The sequence below is a fragment of the Scylla paramamosain genome, unplaced genomic scaffold (genome assembly GCF_035594125.1).
Source record: "Scylla paramamosain isolate STU-SP2022 unplaced genomic scaffold, ASM3559412v1 Contig12, whole genome shotgun sequence".
Taxonomy (NCBI): domain Eukaryota; kingdom Metazoa; phylum Arthropoda; class Malacostraca; order Decapoda; family Portunidae; genus Scylla; species Scylla paramamosain.
The window spans coordinates 575,899-582,500 of NW_026973677.1; positions in this window are offsets into that span (position 1 = coordinate 575,899).

The following is a 6,602-nucleotide window of genomic DNA, read 5'->3' on the forward strand; positions in this document are numbered from 1 at the left end:
ATATTCATTATCTTTGTTCTTCGTATGTAGAGTTTGATATTTATAATCTTTGTTCTTCGTATGTGGAGTTTGATATTTATCTCATTCTTTCCTTTTATTCTTATTGTTAGTGTGCTGTTTCTTTTTTTCTTTTCATCTTTATTTTATTCTTTGTTCTTTTATTTTTCTGCATGTCTTTTCATTAAGATTTGAACGTCATCTTATATTAACGTTAGCATACTGCAGACAGTACAATCAAAGAATCTTAAAAGGAAAGAAAACGAAAAATTAAAGGGAAGATTTCCCAATTGGTATTATATTACTAGATAATAAGATACTATTACAAAAAAAAAGAAGAGAGAGAGAGAGAGAGAGAGAGAGAGAGAGAGAGAGAGAGAGAGAGAGAGAGAGAGAGAGAGAGAGAGAGAGAGAGAGAGAGAGAACACGGACAAAATGAAAGAGACACGTTACTTGTAAACTATAAGGACTGAAGAAAAAAAAAACACTACAGGCAAAGGACACGGACGAATAAAAATAAAAGAAAAAAAATCACCACACACAAGCAAGAACGAAAAAAAAAAAAGAAATGTAGGTCACGTCACAATAAAACCATAAAAAAACAAAGAAACACCAAACAAAAAAAAAAAAAAAAATTGCAATCCATGAAAGTGCATGTCATGTAACACACTTCGTTAATAATGAAACTTGTCTGGCCGAGCGCGTTCGATTCAATCCAGTGCAGAAAATAATGAGTGTTCCCAGCAGCTTCAGTGAGCAGAGCAGCAGCTGACGGGGACACTGCATGACTGTATAATTCAGTGTTTGCCACAAGAGATGATAATGTTCGTCTCCAAGTCTTCTTTCAAGCTTTTATTTACTTAACCTTTTCGAGGAAGCCAGTTTATTTTATTTTATTAACTATTTTTTTTTTTTTTTACCTGCAGAAGCAATGAGTACATCGCAGCAACCCAAAGCCTCATCATCGCAGGACACGTAAACGCCATTGCTGGATACATAACTACTGTTTTTTTCTGCTTAATTAGAAAGATACATGGGAGTGTCACAGCTGGTAAATCAATGAGCGTCACACAGACGGCGCGTGCCACACTCGCAATCTGGTATTGAATTATAGAGTAATGACTTTATTAAACCAATGAATAAAGACGAAAAGAAAAAAAAAATCAATATCCTTATGTGATCAAAACAATGAGAGATGCAAAAAAAGTATAAATCAGGTATTTTTATGAGTACTATTTGTTTCTAAATACATGAAAATATCAATACGAGTAATAATTTCTGAGGAGCTTTGTCTCACTCAGTGTTTTCGCCTCATTTTTCGTATTCATTTATTTACGAAAACCATCACTCTTGAAATCAATGCTACGTGAGTCTAGCACACGACTCCTCAGTAACTTCCACACATGACAGTGACGAATAAGTGACGTTCAATAATTTACCTACTGCAATGCTTCCTTACATCACTTTTTTCATTTAAATAATACACTCATAGGAGTAAAATAACAATATATTACAAAAACGAGTTGTGTTTTCAAGGTAAACATTACAACTGAAACACAGGCAGATAATAACCGCTCCCAGGATTTTTATAATTGAAAGTGATAACGCGTGACTTGTCAGCTGTTAAAAGACACAGACCACAGCCAGATAATGAGCTCTTAATAAATTTACTACTCAACCTGATAAAGTCCTCTTCCACGCTACCTCAGCAAAACTTCTCTCTACATGTAGCCTTCCACCTGCTCACCCCTTCCTATAACACTTTCAGCCTGCCGTTCCGATACACCAGATGTCCACCATATAGTCTGTTGCGGAGTTTCAAATACATTTCTTTCGTTAACTTCAGATCAACTTGAGCCGTTTCAATATAAGTTCGAGGATCTATTTATTTATTTTTTGATATTTTAACGATTTAAGTGTCGAATAAAATAAAATAAAATAAAATAACAAAAAAAAAATAAGTTGCCTTTCGAGACAGATTTGCTTTGATAAAAAAAATAAAAAAAATGGTTGCAATTAAATGATGATTCCTGATTGTTCGTTGGGATTGTTCTGCATCATGCTCTTTGTTATTCACTCCAGTGCTGCTGCATCTATCTTGTAATTATTCATTATTCACTTTCATCACACGTCAAACGCAGCCAGCAACTCTCACCGTCTGACATTTCTCTCTCTCTCTCTCTCTCTCTCTCTCTCTCTCTCTCTCTCTCTCTCTCTCTCTCTCTCTCTCTCTCTCTCTCTCTTTCATCGTGAAAATTCCCTGTCAGTCTTGCTTCTGTCGCTTTAATCATGGAAACACTCACACACACGCCGCTATCTCTCTCTCTCTCTCTCTCTCTCTCTCATGATGTTTAAACACAAGATTTCATGCACATTTCCAGTATTTTTGACAAAAATCTCTTATGAACCAGCTTTCTCTCTCTCTCTCTCTCTCTCTCTCTCTCTCTCTCTCTCTCTCTCTCTCTCTCTCTCTCTCTCTTCCCTTTTTTCATTTTTTTCAATTTTTCTCTTATTTTTTCGTTCTTTCTTTTCTTCTTTCTATTCTTTTATCTGCTTTTCTTTTCTTTCTTCATTTTCTTTAATCTTTCTTTCTTGCCTTTCTTCTTTACTTCTTTTCCCTTCTCCATTTATCTTTCATTCCTTCCTTCCTTCTTTCTTTATCTATTTAAAAATGCATGTATTTTCGCTATGTGCAAATACATCACATTATACTTTTCTCGTGTGTCAGATTCAACACATCTGCCTACATCCTGTGCCATACATCATGCACAGCAGCGCGGCAGCCACACGGCCACACCAGCAGCAGCACAAACAGCAGTAACTCTCCACCGCCGGGCCCGCACACTCATCATCATCGCGCAAAACAACGCACACTGCGCAACAAACTCAATACATAACCTGGCTGAAAAATTCCAATCTGATTTTCCCATTACTCCATATTTGCAATAAACTGGAACGTTGTATTTTACGATTACAATAAAAATCACGGCCGCTTCTCTCTCATGCATGGCGCGCTGAGTTATGAAAATTGTTCATCATCATTCATGGCTCAAGGTTCCGCTTGCAATCTCAGGCTGCGGATTTTGTGGAAGGTGTGTTTATCATTTGTATAAGACTCCTCGCACTGTAATATTAGACTTGCCTTCGGACTGTTGCCTTAAGTGACTGGCACCTCAATGGGACTTCTTTTCCTTTTCTTCCCGTTGGTCAGATCTCTTCTTAAACACACGCACACAATAAGATACACAAATAAATACCTAAAAGACTAATGGCATGGAGCAGAAACAGACGGAGAGTTCCAGATTTACTAGTGAAAGGGATGAAAAAGTGAAGGCACTGGCTAACTCCTACAGTTGCAAAGAATGGAAGCAGCAAATGTTGGATGTAGAAAAAATCATTCAAGACTCATTCACATCCCCAACCAACAACTAACGCTTGGAAGGCGACGAAAGAAAAGGAAAAAATATATATATATAGCGACAGCTTTTAGTTAACGTACTGTCTGAATATTCTGGATGAAAATACGTTACCAGCAAATATATTAGACTTTTTAATAGTGGTAATTATTGATGACGCACGGGAGACAAGGTGCCACAGAAAATTTGTTTTGGGTGCAATAAACATTCATCATTACGATATTTGCAGTTGATTTAATGTAATAAATATGTGGGTATAGAAATTTTCTCCTTCAGCCTCATGTGATCGGTGTGCGAACCCCCCCTCTCCCTCTCTCTCTCTCTCTCTCTCTCTCTCTCTCTCTCTCTCTCTCTCTCTCTCTCTCTCTCTCTCTCTCTCTCTCCATTCATCTTTCTTTACTCTCCTTCCCTTCCTCCTCTCATCCGTTTTCATTTATCTTAACAAGCATGAGTACCTCCGTGTGTGTGTGTGTGTGTGTGTGTGTGTGTGTGTCCAGTCTCGTGCTTGTCAAGGTTCATACCGACACGAGAAAGTTACGAGATTTTGGGGTAATAAAAAATTGGTATGTGGGGCACCAGATACTCGAGATTTAAAGGGGAAAGGTGCGAGCTGGACAGTGTGCCTCACCTGACCAAGGCATTGTGTTTTGAAGTAATGTTTCTTACTGCTCTTATTCTAACGTTCTATAATTAACAAGGGATATTTAGACAAGATCTTTACATGAATAGAAACATAAATAAGCATAAAAAAGGTTATAAAATAAAAGATGAACAGAGAAACAGGGAAAATTAACACAATAAGCAAAAAATAAATAAAAATTAGAGAAGATTAACGGTAGTAATCACGACATGACAAGGAGTGGCGGATTCAAGTTTAACGAAGTTGGACAAAAAAAAAAAAAAAAAAAAAAATCGTAAAAAAATTGTAACTAGCCCATATTGCTTGTCTGTAAATGTTCTATACTAGGGATATGTAGGCAAGATCTTCAGCGTCAGTAATTATAGTAATACAGCGTTTTGGAATATAAAGCTGAGAGAACACTGGGTCGTGAACTGTGGCGAGCAAGATTTCATGGTCATCCTTGCATCTTAACGTGGGTTATAATGCAAAATTGTTACTGACGAAGTATTCTGGTTCAGCCGCGACAGCCCGTAGCGTTACAGGAAGACGTCACCAGAATGCAGGTTTAATATGAGGGTGGGAATGTTGAAAGCGATAAAGCAATACAACCCATTTCAAACACTATTCTGGAGGCCGCTGGGAAGAGGAAGCTCCTGCCACGATAGCTGTCATGCTGTGATGGCTATGTTTTAGTATTTCAATATTTTAGGCGCACATAAGTGATTAATCAAATAAGAACAATAAATTTCCTGCAATCATGGCGGGACAGCAGCTTCATGACACTTCTCCAATTTTAGATAATCTTTTTGACAACTTTCCTTTAGGGGAAAGCATCTCAGTGGGCTTCGTTTTCTTCCTTTCTGTGGCCCCTCTTATACAGAAAATGCGTATAAAAAGACTTCCCTTGTAACTTCACTTTCACTTATAACTGCTACATGGGCAAAGCTCCTTACCACCCGTGTCTCCATAATCACTTACACCCTCAGTGACCTCAGCTGAAGCGCTCCCTCCTGACACATTAATTATCTCTGCTGGCGCGCTGCCTTGACGCCGTAAGACAAATAGGAGTTGCTCTACCCATCCGCGGCGCCTCAGGATTGTGATTTACGGCAAGTTTATCACTCTGTGGGTACGTAACGGACCAACACTTGCTGCCTGGAGTAAAAATTATCTTGAGCTTCAAGTTCTGGTAAGTGAAATGATGCATTGTGCTTGGTGTGTGGGTACATAACAGACCAACACTTGCCTGCTACGCTGGGACTAAAAAAAACTATCTTGAGGTCCAATTCGTGGAGAACGGAAATTATTTGTGAGCAGTTTTATCAATGGCACAACTATACATTAACCTTCACCTCCACAGTAAGTTGGTAGAAAGAAAAAAAGAAAAGAACAAATCTCAACCCACGGATAAAACATAAAGGAAAACTCTTCATAAATAAACAAATAAATACCAACGGGAGAGGTCCAGGGCTTAATACATTTCGGGGAGCATTTTGTAGCGGCGCGTTCATTTATCAGCGCAATAATGTTATGCTCGGCGCGTGCATAATAACACTACTTGCTTCCAATTTATGAACACCGCCTTAATGTTGCTTGAATATTCCTAACACCGGCACACACTATTCTCCTAATTATAAGGTTAGTCTGATACCAGCAAAACTGTGAAGTGTTTCAATCCTTAAAATTCATGAGCTGGAGACGCCGCCAGTCAGTTAAGGAAGGCGCGGGAATTACTCTGTGTGTGTGTGTGTGTGTGTGTGTGTGTGTGTGTGTGTGTAAGAGTTCATTTCCTTATTGTTCCGCTACACTCAGTTTGTTCCAGGGTTGTGTTACTTTTTTTTAGGATAGACAGGTAGACAGACAAGCAGACAAGCAGACAGACAGACAGGTAGATGGGCTAACAGACAGACAAAAAGGAAGGAAGGCAGGCAGATAGATAGACAGACAGACAGGCAGGCAGACACACCCACACACACAGAGACACTCGCTCACACACACACACACATATACACACACACATGGAAGGTGGCTGAGAGAAAAGACAGAAAGGAAAACAAAATAAAGAAGAAAATACTCGCCATGAGGTGTGTGTTACTGGAAATGTCCCCGTGAAAGTATTGCCAATAGAAATAAATATCAGGGAGGGCAAAATAATGGCAGCAGCAGCAGCAGCAGCAGTGTACAGAGCAGAGCAGCACCGGTAAGTGGTCGTGGCGGGAAAGTGTGTCGGGCTGGCACGCAACACCATACACATACTGGAGGGATTCCTAACTAAAAAAAAAAAAAAAAAAAAAAAAAAAAAAAAATAAAGTGAAAAAATACTGAATAAGTAAGATAAAATTAAAGATAGGTAGATAAACAGATAGACAGACAGACAGACTATTACATACATGAATAAACACATACATATTTACATAATTAGAATACCATAAATATAGTCGCGGTTAAAAGTAAAAGAACCTACAGCGTTCATTTCCATTGTGTCATATTCTCTCTCTCTCTCTCTCTCTCTCTCTCTCTCTCTCTCTCTCTCTCTCTCTCTCTAATTCCCCTCACAAAACCTGACA